Raw genomic sequence first — 24,197 nt, forward strand, 5'->3', positions numbered from 1 at the left:
GTATAGTAATTTTCAATGAATTCATGGATGAACTATTTTAATTGTTCTCAGCAGTGCCTCTCAGTGCTGTATCATAAGTGTGTTTCTAGTGATTTGTAAACCCTCACTTATTTTTTCTTTTATATTTCCGCTCAGGAGCCCATACTACTGGACAGTTAGCCACAGACACATGGGGCTCGATTTTAGGAGCGTGTTTCCGGCGGGTTCCCAGCGGGGTGGCCCCGAAAATCCCGATCTCTGGTCACGTGACCGGATCGCGACGAAATCCCGGCCACTTCCGGGTACCGCGCTGACGTGCGGGGCTGCGCGCGCAAGCCCCGCTGGTGGGAATCCCGCAGGCAATTAAAGCCAGCGGGGTTCCACTTGAGAGTACTTACCTTGCTCGTTGTGGTCAGTTAATGAGCTGAAGCAGCTGTCAAAAGAGGAAGTGTGGGATTTTAGGTTCAAGGCAGTGAGTTTCCCACACTGGGGGAAACAGTCTCCCTCCAACCAGGCGTGTTGCAGCCAGCAGCCTGTGGCAGGTGCCAAGGTGCGCTCCACGGGGGAGAGCCCTCACCCACGCAGGAGGCCACCGCGTCACATAGGGCAACCCCTGCCCTCCACCACCCCCCGCCAAGCCAGAGGACAGACCGACACGAAACCGCAGCCCCAGTCCGAGGAACCACACACCTACCCTGCACAACCCCTCAGACCAACACCTGCCAGTTGGGTGGTGTGTGGAGACACTCGGAGGACGAAGAGCATGACCAGCACCAGCAGCCTCACAGTCCACGCCGTCCGCCGCAGGGACGTGGATCCCCCCAACACGGTGTTGTTGCACGCCCACCTGCACAGCAGGATGGAGGGCTACCGCAGAGAGAGACGCGTCGCAGAGGGCACTACCCTCGCCACAGGGTCCACAGACCGAGGCGCAGCTCCCCGGACCTCTCCGAGCAGCAGTGCACAGGGAGGCGCAGATTCGCTCGACATGTAGTCGTGGAGATATGCAGCCTCTTTCATGCCGAGCTGCTCCTGGCTGGCCCCAGCACCAACTGCTTACCTGTCGCTGGCAAAGTCACCACTGCCCTCCACACCTTCTCCTCCGCATTCTTCCAGGGTGCAGCCGGCTACACCGCCGATGTCTCTCAGTCGTCTGCGCGGACGAGCCCTGCAAATACACCTGCACCTACTCTGCAGTAACACGATGGGTGGCATCAGTGGTGGGTCCTCATAGTGATACCCAGGAGCGGGCATTATTGGACACAACGGACAGGATTCGCGGAGACATGGCAGTGGTGGCGTCAATATAATGTGTGCTGTTTGTTGCTCTGAAATTCAATATGGGTAACACCCATGACAAACCCTCAGACACCCTTGTGCACCCCCTTCATGCTGACGAGACGTTTGCCTTACGCTGCCGACTGCACATATGTGATACATGCCCTGTGGCTGCAGCACAGGTGGTGGCAGGTTGAGTGAGGCTGGCCGTGAGGGAGATGCACGAGAGGGTGAGTATGGGATGGAGCAATGAGATTGTATGAGGAGTGGGTTGCGTGTTAGTGGCAGGGTGAGTACTGGCGAGGTGAGTAGGTGGAGGTAAGATGAGGATGGGGTGTGAGTGGGTATGAAGGGTGATGTGACAGAATAGTGTTGGCGGTGCCGAAGGAGATGTGGGGTGGGGGCAGTGTTGTGGCAGACGGAGTGTAGGGGAAAGACTTCGTCTTCTCACTGCGGCTGACCTACTGCGGTCATTGCAGCGCCTCCTGCACTGTATGCAGGTGGGCGATATGTTGGTGGCGCAGGTGACCCCCTCTGCCACCTCGAGCCAGGCCTTCTTGGTGGCAGAGGCAGGCCGCTTCCTCCCGCCCGCCGGGGGGAAGATCTGTGTCCTCCCCCTCCTCCTCACCCCATCTGATGATACCTGGGGTGAGGCATCATTAAATTGGGAGCAGCCTTCCCCCTGGGCTGCTCCATGCTGCAATTTGTCCCATTGGTTGCAGCATCTGTCAGTGGAGGACTGCCCCTTTAACTAGAGAGCCTCCAGCTGACAGATCGTACTGCGCATGCGCAGCCCGGCCGACGCGCAGGCCAGCGCCGTGGACCCCGGAAGAGCAGGTAATTGATTCCTATTAGTGGGTTGCCTGCTACGATCGCGTGGGCAACCCACTAATTTCGCCGAGCGTGTTGACCACGCTCCCGGAGGACCACCCGCTGGGAACCCGCAGGCCTGCTAAATTCGAGCCCATGGACTAGTATCCCATTATATCCTTGAACTTTCTTACACATTTCATTGGCTATTAAAATGGCAGTCAAAATGCTGGCACTAGAAATTGTTCACACCAGATGATGGAACGACTTGGCGACCCTGCCAATGGGTCTTTGCAGTGATGTGCAATAATCTGACTGAAGGTTATGGCTCATGGAAATATTTTCATAACCATTTTGAATGTGTGTGGAACAAGGGGACATGCATTACACACAATAAGATCACTTACAGTTCAATTATATTGGAATTAAAACATCTTTATTAATTAACTATTTTCATTGCTCTTTCGTGGTTACACCACCTTTGTTACTTAAGTGTTTTGTTTATTGTGAGTGGCAGAGTGAGAATATTCTCCAATTAGATAGCAATTTCATTCCTCTGAAATTTAAATACTTCTTTCCGTTTTGTACACACATTTTCTTTTAAAATGTCTTCCTCCAATACAACATATATCTCAATAACTCTTGGCACAAATAAAACACACAATGGGGAACGGTATTTTATTGAAAAATAAATTTCTTTTTTTGGGTGTTATTTTCTCTCTCTCCTCTACTCTGCCTGTGCTGTACAATCTCCCCAGCTCAGCTTCTCCAAACCCTCTGTCAAAATCACTCTGTAAGTAAGTGGCTGCTAGGAGGTGTCTAAATCTTAGAAATGAACTTCTACAGATCTGTGCTGCTGGAAAAGAGCTTTGCCCACTGGCAGTGTATTTTGGGAATTCTGGCAGGGGAGGCCAGCCTACCCCACAGGCTCATGAGTTGCAATGCGTCCTAACCAAATGGATAGTAAAATCCCACAGAGCCCAATGAGTTCCACATCCAATTCCTGATGTGTGCTCCCAGTGGGTGAAGCTCCACATCAGGAGGGTGAATTCATAAAATTTACCGTTTGATTTTCCTTGTCACGGTGGCATTGATGAAACTGTAAATCTCACCGTGCTAGCACAATCTACATCATTTTCCATAGTGCCAAGGCATGAAAAATATGTTACTTTACCCACTGGTAACCCATTGATCCTTCAACCTGATGGGTTACATGGTCCGATGTCACTCGCTGGTTATGTTTCAGTAAACCTCTGCGTGTTCATTTTTATATTAATAGAATGTATGTGGATTATCTCAGATGTGGTTTATGATGAGCAACAACCACCATTGTATTTCTGCAAGAACGAGGACATTGGGCATGATTTTATCGGGGGTGCGGCGGGGAGGGAAAATTCCTGTCAGGAACCTGGAAGAACGGGTTTCCTGGACGTCCTTACGATTTTGACGTAAGGACGTCTTTTATTTTTATTTTGACGGTTACCCGTCTGACAGGTCGGCCTGATTGACAGGCTGGTCGCAGTCGGACGGGAGAAGAAGAAGGAAGAGGATGTGAACAGATAATTGTTGGATGTGGGGGGTGGGGGGGGGGAATCGGAGAGGGGGTAGGTCATCGGGGGTCATCGTGGGGTGTCGAGGGTCAGTCATCGGAGGGGGCGGTCAGTCATCAGGGAGGTCAGGCATTGCGGGGTCATCGGGGGGGGGGGGGTCAGTCATCAGGTGGGGTTAGTCATCGGGGGGGGGGGTCAGTCACCAGGGGTCATCGGAGGGAGATCAGTCAACTGGAGTCGGAGTTGGGTGTCATCGCTGGTTTCAGAGATCATGGGGTCAGGGGTCATTGTGGGGGTCGGAGATCATGGGGGGTCGGAGATCGTGGTGGAGGGAGTTGATTGCATTTGTAGGGTCGCTGCAGGTAGGCTTGTTGGGCCTGGGGGAAGGACTCCTGCTCCTCCGGGCCCACATGTTATGCTATAAAGGCACTTACCTCCAGTTTCGGGCCTTCTTGCCTCCTCTCGTGGCGTGAAGTAGAAGGCACGGGAATTCCGGCCCCCAGGAGTCAAAAGCAAAAAACCTGTTAAAATGGAGGCCCGGAGCCTCGTTGAAAGCCTTTCCACCATCTCCAAAACACAAGTCAGGTGTGTGATGGAATACTCTCAACTTGCCTGGATGAGTGCAGCTCCAACAACACTCAAGAAGCTCGACACCATCCAGGACAAAGCAACGCACTGATTGGCACCCCATCCACCACCCTAAACATTCACTCCCTTCACCACCGGTGCACTGTGGCTGCAGTGTGCACCATCCACAGGATGCACTGCAGCAACTCACCAAGGCTTCTTCGACAGCACCTCCCAAACCCGCGACCTTTACCACCTCGAAGGACAAGGGCAGCAGGTACATGGGAACAACACCACCTGCACGTTCCCCTCCAAATCACACACCATCCCGACTTGGAAATATATCGCCGTTCCTTCATCGTCGCTGGGTCAAAATCCTGGAACTCCCTACCTAACAGCACTGTGGGAGAACCGTCACCACACAGACCGCAGCGGTTCAAGAAGGCGGCTCACCACCACCTTCTTGAGGGCAATTAATGTTGGCATTGCCAGCGACGCCCACATCCCACGAACGAATAAAAAAAGGAATCATTGCTGATTCTCCCGCTAAAGGCAGGCAGTGGCCTACCTAACATTCAAATGATGCCATCGGCGTCGCGACGTGATATTTACTTCATGTCAGGGGCGTCCCGCACTGTCTGCAGCCTGGCAGCAGAACCAGGGCAGGAGGAACCGGCTGGCCAGAAGTGGCCCAGGTACATTTTAGAAATTAGCTTCTTGTAGAACTACCCGTGGGCCAGGAGGAGCAGCAGTAGTCCTTGGGCCTCCCCAGCCCTGGCCTGCCCCCAACACCTCCCCCCACCACCGCCCCCCCCCCCCCCCCCCCACCCTCGGGTCGCCATGGAACCCCTCCTCCCACTGACTGAAGAGGACGGCTCCTACGGGTCCCAGGCTACAGCCTCCTGCTGCCAAATTCCCACTCCCACCCCTCGACCAGGTCGTGACTCTGGCCAGGAGTCAGGCGGGACTCCAGGAAGTTTTATTTAAATGAGTCTCGGCCGTTAAGATCGGCTGGGCCTCTATGTCCCCAGACTCTATGGGTGCGCTGCCTGGTACCGGCCTCGCGTACCGATCCCACCCTCTTAAAATCTTGGCCATAATCTCAACTCAATTCACAGGACTGTAAACCAAACATATTAAAACACAAGCATTTCACTTACATAGAGTTAAGTTTACTAAATAGCCTGACATTTTTTTTATTCGTTCATGGGATGTTGGCGTCACTGGCAAGGCCAGCATTTATTGCCCATCCCTAATTGCCCTTGAGAAGGTGATGGTGAGCTGCCTTCTTGAACTGCTGCAGTCCATGTGGTGAAGGTTCTCCCACAGTGGTGTCTGATAGGGAGTGCCAAGATTTTGATCCAGCAACAATGAAGGAACGGCAATATATTTCCAAGTCGGGATGGTGTGTGACTTGGAGGGGAATGTGCAGGTGGTGTCGTTCCCATGTGCCTGCTGCCCTTGTCCTCCTAGGTGTTAGAGGTCGCGTTTTTGGGAGATGCTGTCGAAGAAGCCTTGGCGAGTTGCTGCAGTGCATCCTGTGGATGGTACACACTGCCGCCACGGTGTGCCGGTGGTGAAGGGAGTGAATGTTTAAGGTGGTGGAATGGGTACCAATCAAGCGGGCTGCTTTGTCCTGAATGATGTCGAGCTTCTTGAGTGTTGTTGGAGCTGCACTCATCCAGGCAAGTGGAGAGTATTCCATCACACTCCTGAATTGTGCCTCGTAGATGGTGGAAAGGCTTTGGGGAGTCGGAGGTGAGTTACTTGCCGCAGAATACCCAGCCTCTGACCTGCGCTTGTAGCCACAGTATTTATATGGCTGGTCCAGTTAAGTTTCTGGTCAATGGTGGCCCCCAGGATGTTGATGGTGGGGGATTCGGCGATGGTAATGCCATTGAATGTCAAGGGGAGGTGGTTAGACTCTCTCTTGTTGGAGATGGTCATTGCCTGGCACTTGTCTGGTGCGAATGTTATTTGCCACATATCAGCCCAAGCCTGGATGTTGTCCAGGTCATGCTGCATGCGGGCATGGACTGCTTCATTATCTGAGGGGTTGCGAATAGAACTGAACACTGTGCAATCATCAGCGAACATCCCCATTATGATGGAGGGAAGGTCATTGATAAAGCAGCTGAAGATGGTTGGGCCAAGGACACTGCCCTGAGGAACTCCTGCAGCAATGTCCTGGAGCTGAGATGATTGGCCTCCAACAACCACTACCATCTTCCTTTGTGCTAGGTATGACTCCAGCCACTGGAGAGTTTTCCCCCTGATTCCCATTGACTTCAATTTTACTAGGGCTCCTTGGTGCCACACTCGGTCAAATGCTGCCTTGATGTCTCACCTCACCTCTGGAATTCAGCTCTTTTGTCCATGTTTGGACTAAGGCTGTAATGAGGTCTGGAGCAGAGTGATCCTGGCGGAACCCAAACTGAGCATCGGTGAGCAGGTTATTGGTGAGTAAGTGCTGCTTGATAGCACTGTCGACGACACCTTCCATCACTTTGCTGATGATTCAGAGTAGATTCACCATCATAAAAATTACAGCAGCCAGGAATGCGGCGGGTTAGAGCCGAGAGCTATATTTTTCAAATTTTAACGCCCTCCCACACACCATTGCCAATGCTCAGTTTATGCTGTTCCTCCGTTTTATATGGTGAAAGGTCAGTAGAAACTCTGGAGGAACAGCATAAACATCTGTTTACAGCTTGTCTCCTGTGGTCCCACCAAGGTTATGGCAGGAGTTGGGGAGAACCCTGTGGAAATTCAATGCCAGATATGAGTAAACTAAGCATCAGCAATAAATATCGATGGCATTTCTTTCCTTTGTTAGTTATTGACAGTTCTACAATATGCCCTGCTACTTTCTGATCTTTCGATTAGGCACTTTACAGCCATTGAACTGAAACATTAACTCTGTTTCTCTCTCCGCACATGCTGCCTGACTTGTTGAATATTTCCAGCATTTTCTGTTTTTATTTCAGATTTCCAGCATCCCCAGTATTTTGCTTTTATTTTCTGAAATGGTTTTGTGGTGAAGATAGACTACCATGAGACTTCAGTCTCCTTCACCTTTGTGAATTTAGTGGCAATATTCCACAATACTCATTATTGGGAATCGCCAATAACCAGCATCACAAGGCCAGCGCTGGGATTTGATCAGTTCCTTGGTGCTCTGGCAAAGCCCTTACAAGTAGAAATGTGAAATGATTGACACTGAGCTAAGGGGTTCCACTGGAGCAATTTCTAGATGCCGTTGTAATGGCGCAGCATATGTCAAATGTGTAGATGTAGGACGAACATACTGACTGCTGTAAAACAGTTCACCAAGTATTGAGCAACTACAACGGAGCCATACGAATGGAGTTCTTTCACCCAGTCACATGAGACCTGTGCTTATTTTCAGTGAGATCCGGGTTATCATTTGTCACCTTAATGACCTAGTTTAATCTTAGAATTATAACTGCTACCGTGCAAAGCACTATATTGGAAGATTGATGTTACACCATTACTTCAGGTTATGACTTAATTACAGCCTTCCAATAGGCAATTTATTGCTGATGCAAAGAACTGAGTTTCACTTTTTTCACATTGTAAAATGAAGTGATGGGATTTAGCTATTATTCTAAGTAGCTTAAAGCCAAAATATAGGCAGTCGAATCTGATCAGCCAAGTGATTCAACTGATTACACTGTGCAGTTGAACAGGGGCTAAGAGTACAAATGATGAACAGGTGCTGCTGTTGATAGCACTTGGTGGATTGCATAGTGCTACTGAAAACTGCTTCTTCAAGGAAACTCATTTGGAATAGGTGATAAGTAGAAAGATGTTTTACCACAGGCTACCATTTTAGATCATTTAATGTCTCTTATATCAATCAGCCCTGCTTAGGGAAGGCGGTCATTTCAAAGAGCCTGATCCAAGGGTAGCACTAGATATTCAGAAGTGGTTCAACTTCTTTTTATACTGGGAGATTATGCATTGGCTTAATGACAGTTACATCGAAACTACAGCACAGAAACAGGTCATTCGACTGAACTGATCTATGCCAGTGTTTATGCTCCTTCCTCCCTCGCTATTGCATCTAACCCTATCGGGATACCCTTCTATTCCTTTCTCCCTCATGTGCTTATCCAGCTTCCCCTTAAATTCAACAATGCTATTTGCCTCAACTACTCCTTGTGGTAACGTTCCACATTCTTACCACTCTTTGGGTAAAGTAGTTTCTCCTGAATTCCCGATTGGATTTATCAGTGACTATTTTATATTTATGAACTCTAGTTCTGGACTCCCCCACAAGTGGAAACATTTTCTCTACATCTACCCTAACAAACTCTATCATGATCTTAAAGACCTCTATCAAGTCACCCTTCAGCCTTCTCTTTTCTAGAGAAAAGAGCCCCAGCCTGTTCAGCCTTTCCTGATAAGAATATCCTCTCAGTTCTGGTATCAGGGAAGAGTGTTTTAATAAAACTGAATAATAAAACAATCCGCTAAAATTTTATTAATGCTCAGTTACTTTCTTTGCCCCAACAAGTTATAAATTGGATGTACTGATTGAAAAAAATATAGATTCATAGAAAGGTTACAGCACAGCAGGAGGCCATTCAGCCCATTGAGTCCGTGCTGGCTCTATGCAAGAGCAATCCAGCTAGTCCCACTCCCCCGCCCTTTCCCCGTAGCCCTGCAAATTTTTTCCTTTCAAGTACATATCCAGTTTCCTTTTGAAGGCCATGATTGAATCTGACTCCACCACCCCCTCGGGCAGTGCATTCCAGATCCTAACCACTCGCTGTGTAAAAAAGTTTTTCCTCGTCACCTTTGGTTCTTTTGCCAATCACCTTAAATCTATGTCCTCTGGTTCTTGACCCTTCCGTCAATGGGAACAGTTTCTCTCTATCTACTCTGTCTGGACCCTTCATGATTTTAAATACCTCTATCACATCTCCTCTCAACCATCTCTATTCCAAGGAGAACGACCCCAGCTTCTCCAGTCTATTCCGTAACTAAAGTCCCTCATCCCTGGAATTATTCTAGTAAATCTTTTCTGCACCCTCTTCAAGGCCTTTACATCTTTCCTAAAGTGCGGTGCCCAGAACTGGACACAATACTCCAGTTGTGGTCGAACCACTGTTTTATAAAGGTTCATCATGACTTCCTTACTTTTGTACTCTATGCCTCTATTTATAAAGCCCAGGATCCCGTATGCTTTTTTAACCACTTTCTCAACTTGCCCAGCCACTTTCAACGATTTCTGCACATATATCCCCAGATCTCTCTGTTCCTGTACCCCTTTTAGAGTTGTGCCCTCTAGTTTACATTGCCTCTCCACATTCTTCCTGCCGAAATGCATCACTTCACATTTTTCTGCGTTTAAATTTCATCTGCCCATGTGTCCGCCCATTCCACCAGCCTGACTATATCCTCTTGAAGTCTATCATTATCCTCCTCACTGCACTTCCAAGTTTTGTATCTCCTGCAAATTTGGAAATGGTGCCCTGTACACCCAAGTCCAAGTCATTATTATATATCAAGAAAAGCAGTGGTCCTAATACCAACCCCTGATCCTAGTACCAACCCTTGGTACTACGTGCAGATACGAAAAAATATTCATTATGCATTTACTTTACATTATGCTATTGGTGAAGGGATGGATTGGGCCGGCTATATAATGAGGTTTATTTTCTCCCCATACAGCAATGATATCATAAAATACGGCTATTTAGTAGAACTCTAGCAATAATTACTAGCTCATACTGTGCAGAGCCAGATATACATTAGTGCGGTCCCATAGAGTGGCAAAATTCACCACACAGTGAAATCCCAATCTGAGCCATGTCATTGTGGGGAGGCATCAAGTAAAGACCATGTGCTTCTCTATACCTCGCTCAGGAAAACTGGAGGTAAAACCACTTCAGACCACTGTTGTATACCTCTTAATAGTTAATAATAGAGCAGCATTGGCAGAGCCCTACCAGAAGGTCTCTGGCTTGTCCCCAAAGCTGGGGATTAGTTGTGAAATTTGGAGACCAAAGAGGTAAAAAGGAAAAAATAAAATGTATGTAAAAATAAAATAAAACTTCTGCACACACTAAAATACTGGAGCATTCTGAACAGATGTGTGATCTGTGAATTATACCGAGTGGCAGACAACTGTGGGATGATATTAAACGAGGGGAACTACTGAGAACTGCTTATTCAACGAAACTCATTTGGAATAGATGACAACTAGAAAGATGTTTTACTTCAGGCTATCTTTTTGGATCACCTTCTAAACTAGGGGATACAGTTGATTTGAAGGAAGCAGCCATTGAAGTGGTGCAGAGAAGATAGACCAGGAGGCTGACCTGAAAGTTTATTATGAGAAAAGACTGGGGCTCTTTAGTCTTGAAAGGAGATGACTGAGAGGGAACTTTATAGAACTATAAAAGATTTCAAAGGGCATAGATAGGATAAATCTACAGCACTACTTCAAGGTAAGCCAAGGCTATCGGCTGTAAAGTGCTTTGGGATGTCCTGAGGTTGTGAAAGGCGCTATATAAATGCAAGTCTTTCTTTATAATACATTAGAACAAGATAGCATAGATGAAACAGGTGAAAGGACGTTAAGGCATAGATCAGGAAGAACACTTCCATGCAAAGAGTGATCAACATTTGGAATGGTCTTCTCGGAAGGCTAGTGGACGCAAAAACCTAAATTCATTCAAGATATGATTGGATGACTTAATTGTGGGGAAGAGAGGAATGTATGTTTTTCTTTAAACTCTGGACAAATGATCTAAAATGGCCTAAACTGCCCCTCTCATCTCTATCTATCTTGTGACTTTGTGTGAGTAATACTCTCATCTTTCAACCTTGAAATATCCACTTACAGCTTTGCTGTTGATGGGTTATGTATGCAAGTCATCATAAAATATTGTCTGTGTGCTCAGTAGTAGTAAACAATTGTCCATCGTGTATTCTGTTTATTTTATGAAAGTGTTGTGAAACTAAAATACTTTTAAAATATTTTAATGCTTGCACTAATTTTGCTGGCAGGTACTCCTTTCCTCAGAGGTACAGTGACACTTGACAGTACCAAACAATGTTACCATGGCTCACTTCTTTAAACTCACAAACAGGTCATATCACACATAGTATTGCTACTGTGTGTTTTTAGGCCTCAAGTGCCATTATATTCAATGACTGTTATTCAGTGGTTTGCAGGGCAATTTTCACTGGTATAAACTTACAGGATCCAGACTGAATCTGGTCTATTTACTATATTTGTCAACTGGGCCATGCAGCCAAATACAGTGTTAGGGAGGAGCTTCTTTCCAGGCCAGGAATCAAAGTCAATTTGTATTTGGCTGGTTCTCTATCACATCTGCAATCTGCACTGGTACAGAGCTTTCCTTTCTTTGACTTTGAAAAAACACAGATTTCTCAACGTGTGGCGTGATTTGTGCTTGTTTGTGTGGAATATGTTTTAGGTTGCTAATGACTTCAATGAGAAAGAGCAAAAGACTTTATGTATCTTATCACATGTCTCAGAAACATCTTAAAGCATTTCGCACCCCCTCGACCGATGCCCGCCTCGGTGCCAGCAAGTCAGCTGAGCTCGAATGCACTGGCAGCAGCCTTGGTGCAGCAGTCTCCAGCCAGACCTTCACCGGCTCGAGCGCCCAGAACTCGCCAGCCACGAGCATCTGAAGGGTCCCGACATGCGCAACAGCAGTCCTCCACCAGCTTTGCTCAGTCCACTAGGGGTGCTCCTTGTACGAGTGTTAGAGTTAGGAAATCTTCCTTAAAGAAAGGCACTATGGGGTGAGAAATGAGTGGATGGCAATTCTTGTGATGGGAATTAAATTTACAATTGTTCACTTCCAATTATTTTAATTACTGATTCCATTGTAAAAAATAAATAGCTTTCACTGATAAAAGTAGTGGAAGGGAATTTATGAACTTTATAACATATTTGGACCAAGTGTGCGTCTAGAGTCACCTTCCAGCCACAGTCCACTGGGCACTCTGGTGATGAATATCATGGCTCCACAGTATTGAAGGTAACCCTGTTATTGGTTCAGAACGCAGCTCTGAACAACTGTCATTTTTTACAGCCCTTGATGGATAAATGGATCTATCCTATTGAACAAACAGTCAGGACGACTCTTACAGACTAAATCTTGTGTATAATACTGTGGAGAATCAGTATCCTGGACCTTAAGCATCACTTTATGAAAGTCACAGCACAGGGGAAAGGGTTCCAATTTCAACTCAAGTAACAGAATCATCTATTGATAATACAGGATATTAACATGAGGTCCTATCCTCTAAGTTTCATGTTAAAACAATTAGCAAAGTACAAAGGAAAGTATCTTCTCTTGCAATGGAATAGAGGATTATGGCAAATTGATAGATACATTGTGGAGTGTAGTTGAAGAGCTGGTTAGTCTAAAAGAACCAGGTCTAACTAATTGAGGGAGGCCCCAACATTCAGATGTCTTGTATGCAGCAAGTTCGCTGACCTTCCCGGCAAGGTTCTAAATTTAATGTCAGGTGTAAATTTAGTGATGCTATATAATTTAAAAATCTTAATTAATATTAACAGAAAAATTCCACAATCTCTTTTAATTCTTTATAGATTTAAAATCCTACATTAGACGTTTTATTGCCAGAATGTTAATGGAGTCACTAAATGGCTCGAAAGTTCTTTTATAAATCTTACCTCTCAACACATCTGCTATATGCATAAGCCCCACACATTTCCACTGACCTTCTCAACAGATACTCACTAACTCTCACCCTCTCCTGCAGGACAAGAAAGCACACAACACAAAGGAGAGGAACAAGACCGAGGGATGAACACTCAACGTCATTGCCCTAAAGCCAAGAGGAGCAGGAAGCGCTGAAGATCAATTGCTTGGGAGCTAAAATCATTGGGGAAGGCGAGACTGGTGGCTTAAATGAGCAGGGTGTCTTTGACTGCAGCTGAAGACAGCCCCAAGTGCTCTACTCCTGGCCTCTTCCGGGCCTTCTCTGTCTTGATACCCTTACTTGCTGACGAGGCCAGCATCAGGCTCCAACCTCGAAAGAAACCTGTTAAAATGGCATCGGTGTCTGAATGACAATATTAGACCCAGACTTCAGAAACATGCCAGTTAAAACGGTGAGTGGCACAAAGTCAGCTTAAATGCGGTATCACGCTGACGCAATTTTAACCCCCTGCATGCTCCAGTCTCGATGGGTACGGAGATTAAAATCAGGGCCATAATGTTAAATCGGTCCAATTTTTGCAAAACAGTCTCGGTGAGATGGGTGTTGAAGAAAGGGAAGCTGTTATGTTTGTGATCTACAAAATTCTAAAATACAGGGACGGGGACTCACCATAACTAACGTAAGCAAATTAACAGTAATGAAGAAAATAATGGCACTAAAGAGTGACAAATCCCCAGGACCAGATAGTTTCCATCCCAGGGTTTTAAAGGAAGTAGGTGAGAACATTGCCGAAGCCCTAACTATGACCTTCCAAAGTTCTCTCGATTCATGAACTGTTCCTTTAGATTGGAAAATTGCACATGCAACTCTGCTATTTATGAAAGGTGAGAGAGGGGAACCAGAGAATTATAGACTAATTAGCCTAACACTTGTTGTCGGGAAATTACTAGAGTCAATGATTAAGGATAGAGTGACTGAACACCTTGAAAATGTTCAGCTGATCAGAGAGAGCCAGCATGGATTTGTAAAGGGTAGTTCATGCCTGACAAACCTGATTGAGTTTTTTGAAGAGGTGGCTAAAGTAGTGGACAGGGGAATGTCCATGGATGTTGTTTATATGAATTCCAGAAGCCGTTCGTTAAAGTCCCTCATAAGAGACTGTTAGCTAAAGCTGAAGCTCATGGAATTGATGGCAAATTATTGACCTGATTAGGAAATTGGCTGAGCGGCAGGAGACCGATGGTAGGGATAATGGTACTCAAATTGGCAGGATGTGACTAGTGATGTCCCATAAGGATCTGTGTTGGGGCCTCAACTATTCACTATATTTATTAACGACTTAGATGATGGGACAGAGAGCCACATATCCAAGTTTGCCGATGACACAAAGATAGGTAGCATTGTAAGCAGTGTAGATGGAAGCATAAAATTACAGGGAGATATTAATAGATTAAGTGAATGGACAAAACTGTGACAAATGGATTTCAATGTAGGCAAGTGTGAGGTCATTGACCTAAAAAGGATAGAGTACTTTCTAAATGGTGAAAAGCTGAAACAGTGGAGGTTCAAAGAGCCTTGGGGGTCCTTGTACATAGATCGTTAAAATGTCATGGACAGGTACAGAAAATAATCAAAAAGGCTAATGGAATGCTGGCCTTTATATCTCGAGGATTAGAATACAAAGGGGTAGAAGTTATGCTACTACTGTACAAAGCCCTGGTTATACCACAACTGAAGGACTGTGTTCTGTTCTGAGCACCGCACCTTAGGAAGGATATATTGGCCTTGGAGGGAGTGCAGTGTAGATTTACTAGAATGATACCTGGACTCCGAGGGTTAAAATAAGATTAAGGAGTGATTTGATCAAAGTTTTCAAGATATTAAAGGGAACTGAGAGGGTAAATAGAGAGAAACTATTTCCGCTGGTTGTGGAGTCCAGGACTAGGGGACATCGTCTAAAAATTATAGCCAGGACTTTCAGGAGTGAAGTTAGGAAACACTTCTACACACAAAGGGTGGTAGAAATTTGGAACTCTCTTCCGCAAATGGCAGTTGATGCCAGCTCAGTTATTAATTTTAAATCTAAGATTGATAGATTTTTATGAACCAAAGGTATTAAGGGATATGGGGCTGAGGCTGGTATATGGATCTCACTGAATGGTGGAACAGGCTCAAGGAGCTAAATGGCTTACTCCTGTTCCTATGTCCCTAAGTAGAGGCTCTCCAATCGATACACTGCTTGCGCTTTCAGGTTTCAGAAAACACTTTGTTCGATTTCTGCTGGGCAGAAAATTGCATTATAGCGGTTTTCCGACTCGCCTAAATTTTGCACCTTGTGTTTATTTGGGCAGAACATTTTTTCTGTGCCTTGTCTTCGCAAAAAATTTTGAACATCAATTATGTCTGTCAAACTTATGAAAAAGCAAATGATCACGAACCAAGAATATTTACCAATGAATATTTTAAAGGAGCTGCCTGTGTATTACTGCAGTGCATATCACAAGTATGTAATGTTAATAACCAGACTGAAGGAATAGAACATGAGTTCATAAAGTAATACTTCTTCTGACTCCACTGATCCTTGTGTATCAGGTCCCTGTTGCAGAGGTGGAACAGTTGGGTTGTTTTTCAACCAATGTTAAGCTTTTCCCCTCAACAAATCAATATTCTCTGGTGCTGTGACTATTTTTTGTTGTTGTATGCAATGTTTTTATGCCTTGCAGCACTTTAAAGATTAATAATATGCTTCCAACAGTCTTCAGCAGTGGATTGTGACTTAAGACACTTCTTTCATTTTTTTGCAATTACTTGCCATCCCATGTGACAGCCCTGTGTTGGAGGTGTTTGTGTTTTTACACCCAGAAAAGCATGTTGTAACTTACTAGCTCATTACCCAAGAACGTTAAAGCACCACTGTCTGCATGAAAAAAAAGTTCATGCTTTCGAAAAGTTTTTTGTTTGTTTGGGGAGGGAGAAATGCAAGAAGATTGGTGCATTATTCTGGTCACTAAGATGCCGTATGTAATGAAGTGAAATGTTTCAAACTTGATTCATATTATTCTGTTGTGTGTTTGTAAACACACAAAAAGTATTCCAAATACTTCTCATGAAGATGGTGTCTGCATAAATACAACACATGACCATTTTAATTATAAATGTGTCTTGGTTGCTATGTTTTGGTGTATAGTGGAAGAAATATTATTTGCATTTGCAAATGCCCAGGCTTATTTCCATTAGATAAGGTGGTAAATTTGCGTAAATATAACTGACTGGTAGGTGGGTGTCCTCACTTCTCACTGGTATGACCTTCATTGTGGTTATATCCGAAACTACGACGGAAAACTGTGTGGATGTTTCTTCTACCAGAAGTCTCTAAATTCCACCTGCACCTGGAAAATACCTCCTCATATGTGAGAAGAACATTTCTGTACATATTCTATAAAGTTGCTGCACAGAGAGGACCTGGCAGTGAAGTCAGCTGTCGCATGACTTGGAGAGGGCTTTGGAGAAGGTGCTTAGGGATTTACTAGAATGGTACCAGGGATGAGGGGCTTCAGTTATGTGGGGAGACGAGAGAAGCTGGGATTGTTCTCCTTGGAGTGGAGAAGGTGAAGGGGAGATTTGATAGAGGTGTTCAGAATCATGAAGGGCTTTGATAGCGTATATAAGGAGAAACTGTTTCCAGTGACAGGCGAGTCGGTAATCAGAGGTCACAGATTTATGGTAATTAGCATAAGGACCAGAGGGGAGATTAGGAGAATTTTTTTTTTACACAGCGAGTTGTTATGATCTGGAATGCACTGCTTGAAAGGGTGGTGGAAGCAGATTCAATAATAACTTTTGAAAGGGAATTGGATATATACCTGAAAAGGAAAATTTGCAGGGCTATGGGAAAAGAGCAGGGCAGCGGGACTAATTGGATAGCTTTTCAAAGAACCTGCACAGGCATGATGGGCCAAATGGCCTCCTTCTGTGCTGCATGATTCTGTAATTCTATGAGAAGCAAGGTGGCACCTATTCTTTTTTGTAACCATTGGCGGAATGGCTTTAGATTGAATAGTAAGGCCATAGCTTTGTCGATGTCACCGCACGTTAACTTTTTCAAGTCAAAGATCAGCAATAAACTTCTGGCTGTCAAGTATGTGACTTCATAAAGGTCCTTGAAGATTCTGAAGTGAGATTTCGGAGTGAGCGAACGATGCTGGATTTATCTTACCATACATGCAGCCAATTCTCATTGTTCGGCACTTTAAAGTTGTTCTGAATGGCGCGTTAATGAACCTGGAGTTCATTCCAATTGATTTGTAGATTAATATACTATTACAGACCACTACATCACTATGTCAGCTGTAGCTCAGTGGGTAGCACTCTTGCCTCTGAGTTAGAAGGTTGTGCGTTCAAGTTCCACTTCAGAGACTTAAGCACAAAAACTAGGGTGACCCTCCAGTGCAGTACTGAGGGAGTGCTGCACTGTTGGAGGTGCCATCTTTCAGATGAGATGTTAAACCGAGGTCCCGTCGTTCACGTCCTCTCAGGTGGATGTAAAGGATCCGACGGCACTATTGCGTAGAAGAGAAAGGAAGTTCTTTCTGGTGTCCTGGCCAATATTTATCCCTCAACCAACATCAATAAAACAGATTAACTGGTCATTATCACATTATCACAGACCTTGCTCTGTGCAAATTGACTGCTGCATTTCCTACATTACAACAGTGACTGCACTTCAAAAGTACTTCATTGGCCGTAAAGCACTTTGGGATGTCCTGGGGTGGTGAAAGGCACTATATAAATGCAAGTCTTTCTTTCTTTATATGCTATAGAATATTAATAGGTCATAAAGTGACAGATACCAAAACAGAGTACGTTGCTTTCAAACACCCGCGCCCCCCCCCACCAAGAATAAACAAAAGGAGTGCAACCCGTTTCTGTTAGATATTGAATTTTTTGCACCCTTACTAAAAATCGGATAGCAATATGATACAGCGTTAAATGATATTACTGCATCCTGTAAGGCACAGCAAAATCATGTGGGATCTATGTTTTTTTCAATGTATATTAGGAATTTTTGTTATATATATTTGAAAGAAAAAGGATATATATATATCTTAAAAAATCAGAGGGGTATACAGATATAAAATAAAGTCAAATTAAAGGGAAAAAAACAACTTGCAATTGTCAAAGCAGCATTATCTTCAGGAAGAAGTTTCATCGCAATGTTATATACAAGCGAGACAATGAATTGTGTCGATGATTTATGCTATTGTGTCAAATGTGTATGCTCTTTTGTGAAGCCATGCCCCTTTAGTATCATGTAGTATAGTGCAACATTGCTAGGTAACGAGGGCATAGACCCATCTATAGTTTTATGAGGAATCAAGCTCAGACCACCAGGAAGGATATAAAGCGCACCACTAAACCACAAAGAAATAGGATGCAGACCAATCCAAGTCTAACAGGGAATCAAACAGAGACACTCAGAATCAATCACAAACCATTAGCAAACACAGGTCTCCACATAATATGTCACCAGTAAAAGACAATGGGAAATACATTCTCAATGTAGATTGCAAGATATTATATAAACTAAATCATATCACAGTTATGAAGGGGCAATTCCACTTCAGTTATATAAGGGTGCCACTTTTATTTCCACTCTTCTAACAGGAGTGAGTAGTGATTCTGAATAGTTTATATTGTGTTATGTAAACCATGTTTATAAAGTTTAATCTTGAGCAGCCATTACTGAGGATTGACTATTACAGTTCAAGCATCCTGACACACATACTAGGCCAATTATCCCAGGACATACCTGTATTGAAGTATTTTGACTGTATATCAATTAAGCATTAAGTTAATAAAAAATTGCCATTTCTGAAAAGTTCACACATGTAGTTTACCACATACTTAATACATTATAACAAATGATCTGATATTACAAATTCACCATTGACGCTCACAAAACCTCATCATAAAGGTCACATTGTGGCAACAATATAGAAAAGATGTGATTACGGATGCTTCAAATGGGTGAGAAGACTGTCCTTTCATCTCTGGAACCTCGGTATCAATTCAGCCGAAATATGTTTGAAGAGTCTCAACCTACAGGTTCTGAATTGACAGCATAAAAATACCCACAATGCAATGTTGAATCTGGAGGAGTCGATCGCCCACCATCATAGAAACCACACAATTTTAATTGTACTGAAATCAATGGAATGAGAATTGGGCAGATTCTGTAACAGGTGGGCAATGCATTCTGTCAGGTTACTGGCCAGATGGTGAAGACGAAAATTTACCCCATTGTCCGTGAAATGAAGAGAGAGGCATGCACTGCATCTAGCTTGGGTTAATATTAACCTGGCAGTACTTGATACAGGCAGTGGACGCAAAAGTAAAAAATTGCTCAATTTTCAAGCACTGACATCCCTCACTATTCATAAAAGAAATTATTCACTTTCATCCAACAAATTGAGTATTATGAAGTGTAGGACCGCAATAGTCATAGGGGATTCAATAGTCAGGGGGACAGACGGGCGTTTCTATGACCGTTGACGTAAGTCCCCCATGGTATGTCGCCTCCCTGGTGTCAGGGTAAAGGACATCATGGAGAGGGTGCAGAACATTCTGCGGGGGGAAGGGGAACAGCCAGATGTCGTGGTCCATGTGGGTACCAAAGTCATAGGAAAGAAAAGGGATGAGTTCCTGTGGCTAGAGTTTCCGGAGCTAGGGAAGAAGTTAAAAAGCAGGACCTCTAAAGTAGTAATCTCTGGATTACTCCCCGTGCCACGCACTAGTGAGTACACAAATAGAAAGATAAGGCAGGTTAATGTATGGCTAGAGACATGGTGCAGGAGGGGGGCTTCTTGGGGCATTGGGACCAGTTCTGGGGCAGGAGGGACCTGTTCAAGACAGACGGGTTGCACCTCAGCGGAGCTGGGACCAATACCCTCGCAGAGAGGTTCACTAGTGCTATGGCGGGGGGGGGGTGGTTTAAACTAATTTGGTAGGAGGACGGGCACCAGGATGTAGAATTAAAAAGGAGAAGCAAGGTGCACAAAGGATTGGGAGAGACAGATAGCATTAGAGTAAGAAATAGTATTAGATGGGATCAGACTAAGAGAGAATACGAGAAGATCGAAGATAGGTTTAGAGTGCATGTGTGTAAACGCGCAAAGTATGGTAAATAAGGTTGGTGAGCTGCAGTAGTGCAAATAGTCACATGGGAATATGATGTAGTGGCAATAACGGAGACCTGGCTCAAAAAAGAGCAGGATTGGGTATTATAAGGTATTCAGGAAAGATCGGGAAGGAAAAAAAAGAGGGGGTTGGCAGTATCGATTAAGGAGAACATTACAGTACTGGAGAGAAAGGATGTCCTGGAGGGGTCAAGGACAGAATCTATTTGGTTAAAGTTAAGAAACTATAGAGGTGCCATTACACTACTGGGAGTAGTCTATAGGCCACCAACTAATGGGAAGGATATAGAGGAGCAAATTTGCAGGGAAATTACAGAGAGGTGCAAGTACCATAAGAGTAGTAACAATGGGGGACTTCAGCTATCCTAATATAGACTGGGATAGTAATAGTGTAAAGAGCAAAGAGGGGGAGGAATTTCTGAAGTGTGTTCAGGAGAACTTTCTTGATCAGTATGTTTTTTGCCCAATGAGGAAGGAGGCATTGCTGGATCTAGTTCTGGGGAATGAAGTGGGTCAAGTGGAGAAAGTGTCAGTGGGGTATCATCAGGTTTAGATTAGTTATGGAAAAGGACAAGGAGCAATCTAGAATCAAAATACTTAATTGGCCAATTTCAGTGGGTTGAGAACGGATTTGGCCCGGGTAAATTGGAATCAAAGATTGGCAGGCAAAACTGTAATCGAACAATGGGCGGCCTTTAAAGAGGAGATGGTTCGGGTAGTCTAGGCACATTCCCATTAGAGGGAAAGTAAGGGCAACCAAAGCCAGAGCTCCCTGGATGTTGAAAGAGAGAGTAGGATGAAGCAGAAAAAAGGGGCCTATGACAGATGTCAGGTTGATAATACAAGTGAGAACCAGGCTGAATATAGAAAGTACAGAGGAGAAGTGAAAAAGGAAATAAGAGGGGCAAAGAGAGAGTATGAGAATAGATTGGCAGCAAACATAAAAGGGAATCCAAAAGTCTTCTGTAGGCATATAAATAGTAAACGGGTAGTAAGAGGAGGGGTCGAGCCGATTAGGGACCAAAAGGAGATCTACTCATGGAGGCAGAGGGCATAGCCGAGATACTAAATTGGTACTTTGCATCTGTCTTTACCAAGGAAGAAGAGGCTGCCAAAGTCACAGTATAAGGGGAAGTAATTGAGATACTGGATGGAGTGAAACTGGATAAAGAGGAGGTACTAGAAAGGCTGGCTATGCTTAAAGTAGACAAGTCACCCGGTCTAGATGGCATGCCTCCTTGGTTGCTGAGGGAAGTAAGGGTGGAAATTATGGAGGTACTGGCCATAATCTTCCAATCCTCCTTAGATACGGGGATGGTGCCAGAGGACTGGAGAATTGCAAATGTTACACCCTTGTTCAAAAAAGGTGTAAGGATAAACCCGGCAACTATAGGCCAGTCAGCTTAACCTTGATAGTGGGGAAGCTTTTAAAAAAAATAATCCGGGACAAAATTAATAGTCACTTGGACAAGTGTGAATTAATAAAGGAAAGCCAGCACGGATTTGTTAAAGGCAAATCATGTTTAACTAACTTGATTAAGTTTTTTGATGAGGTAATAGAGAGGGTTGATGAGGGCATTGCAGTTGATGTTGTGTATATGGACTTTCAAAAGGCCTTTGATAAAAGTCCCACATAATAGGCTTGTCAGCAAAATTAAACCCCATGGAATAAAAAGGGCAGTGGCAGCATGGATACGAAATTGGCTAAGTGACAGGAAATAGAGGGTAGTGGTGATTGGTTGTTTTTTGGACTGGAGGAATGTATACAGTGGTGTTACCCAGGGGTCAGTACTAGGACCACTGCTTTTTTTGACATATATTAATGACTTGGACTTGGTGTTTAGGGCACAATTTCAAAATTTGTAGTAATAGACTTCAGGAGGACATAGGCTGGTGAACAAGTGACAGATGAAATTTAATGTAGAGAAGTGCGAAGTGATACATTTTAGCAGGAAGAACGAGGAGAGGCAATATAAACTAAATGGTACAATTCTAAAGGGGGTACAGGAATAGAGAAACCTGAGGGTTTATGTGCACAAATCTTTGAAGGTGGCAGGACTGGTTGAGGAAGTGGTTAAAAAAGCATATGGGGTCCTGGGCTTTATAAATAGAGATATAGAGCACAAAAGCAAGGAAGTTATGTTGAACCTTTATAAAACAGTGGTTCGGCCACAACTGGAGTATTGTGTCCAGTTCTGGGCACCGCACTTTAGGAAGGATGTGAAGGCCTTAGAGAGGGTGCAGAAAAGATTTACTAGAATGGTTCCGGGGATGAGGACTCCAATTACGTGGATAGACTGGAGAAGCTGAGGTTGTTCTCCTTAGAGCAGAGAAGCTTGAGAGGAGATTTGATAGAAGTGTTCAAAATCATTACTGGTTAGACAAAGTAAATAAATAGAAACTGTTCCCATTGGAAGAAGGGTCAAGAACCAGGGGACAAAGATTTAAGGTGATTGGCAAAAGAACCAAAGAGGAAAAGCTTTTTTATGCAGTGAGTAGTTTTGATCTGGAATGCACTGCCTGAAAGGGTGGTGGAAGCAGATTCAATCGTGGCTTTCAAAAAGGAATTGGATAAATATTTGAAGGGAAAAAAATTGCAGGGCTACAGGGAAAGAGCGGGGGAATGAGATTAACTGGATTGCTCTTACAAAGAGCCAGCATTGGGCCGAATGGCCTCCTTCTGGCTGTAACGATTCTATGTAAAAACTTTATTTGAAGTACTGAAGTCGCCTAATTTCCCTCCTCAGTATATATTTTCAGTATTGATATAAAACCGATGGCCTGCCGATTTTACATTGTGGGCAATTTAAATGCACTTCTGCAGTTTCAGCTAGTCCATTGCCTCATTTTAAATTATGTCGGAAAAGAGGCAACGATGTCTAAGATTTTCTTTTGCCTTCTTAAGAATCTAATAGGAGCCGTCAAACATCAGCAACTTAAATGCTTCCTCTCTTCCCCTAACAACAATTTACGAATTGAGGGATCAACACCGAGAGTTAGGCCATCTTCTGCTCAGTGTGCAGCCAGTTGGGTTGAAGCCCCACTGGTGGACGAATCCAGTGTAGCAACTGTTGTGCTTAAAATGAAAAACAGCATATCTTAAAGGTTACAAGTCGCATGTGTTTCTCAATCCAGTCTGTGCAGTTTTAGCAAACTAATTCTAATTTTTTTCAGGACTTCAGGCATGTTCTGAAAACACATTGACATTTTCTAGAGAAAGGTATGGGAAGCATTGAATCTAAATAATTTAAGCTGCATTAGTTATTTTTATTAACTAATATTCTTCCACAGAGGTAATGGAAACTTAAACCAACTGGTTCAGTTTGATTAAATAGGAGGAACAGTTTTTTTAAAAGAACATTTACAGCCAAAAATTCAATCTTACAGCTAAACGCTGAATGGATAATCCTAAGGACTGCACAGGAATGCACCTTCATTGAAATTCCCTGAGGATTCCTGACTTCCCCCACTTGACCTTATCACCTGGAGCAAAGGCTACAACATTTGTCCAACTAGGCATGTTGACATATGCACGACACTCTCCCATTGCCGCTCTCAATTTCGGCTTCAAACAGTTTGATGAGAATTTCCCAATTTGTGTACGTGTTTATCAAGCATAGTGTGCACAACAGCAAGCTGTCAAAAGGGTTTCTGCATTTTACTGCACCATTCCTCATGATACAGCCTTTAGATGCATTTAAGAGGAAGCTAGATAAGATCATGAGGGAGAAAGGAATGGAAGGCTATGCTGATAGGGTGATATGAAGTAGGGAGGGAGGAGGCTTGTGTGGAGCATAAACACTGGCACAGACCAGTTGGGCCAAATGACATGTTTCTGTGCTGTAAATTCGATGTAATACCTACTAAATATTGAGGCACATGGTTAAATAGCTCTCACATGGTATGTCTAGTCTCCTTGAACCTGTAGCAAGGCAATTAAAAATCAGATTCTCCTACCAGCCCAGAGTGTTTTTAATTAAATTTGGTACAATAACCTGAAAGGGAAAAGCATGTGAAATTGAATGTACTCCTCCCACAGCAGTGTTGCCCTTTAAACCAGATTCTCTGGTAAATAATTAATTATCCCTCAATCTTTAAGCTATAAACTTTTAATAAT

Source organism: Heptranchias perlo, chromosome 5, assembly GCF_035084215.1.
Source record: "Heptranchias perlo isolate sHepPer1 chromosome 5, sHepPer1.hap1, whole genome shotgun sequence".
Taxonomy (NCBI): Eukaryota; Metazoa; Chordata; class Chondrichthyes; order Hexanchiformes; family Hexanchidae; genus Heptranchias; species Heptranchias perlo.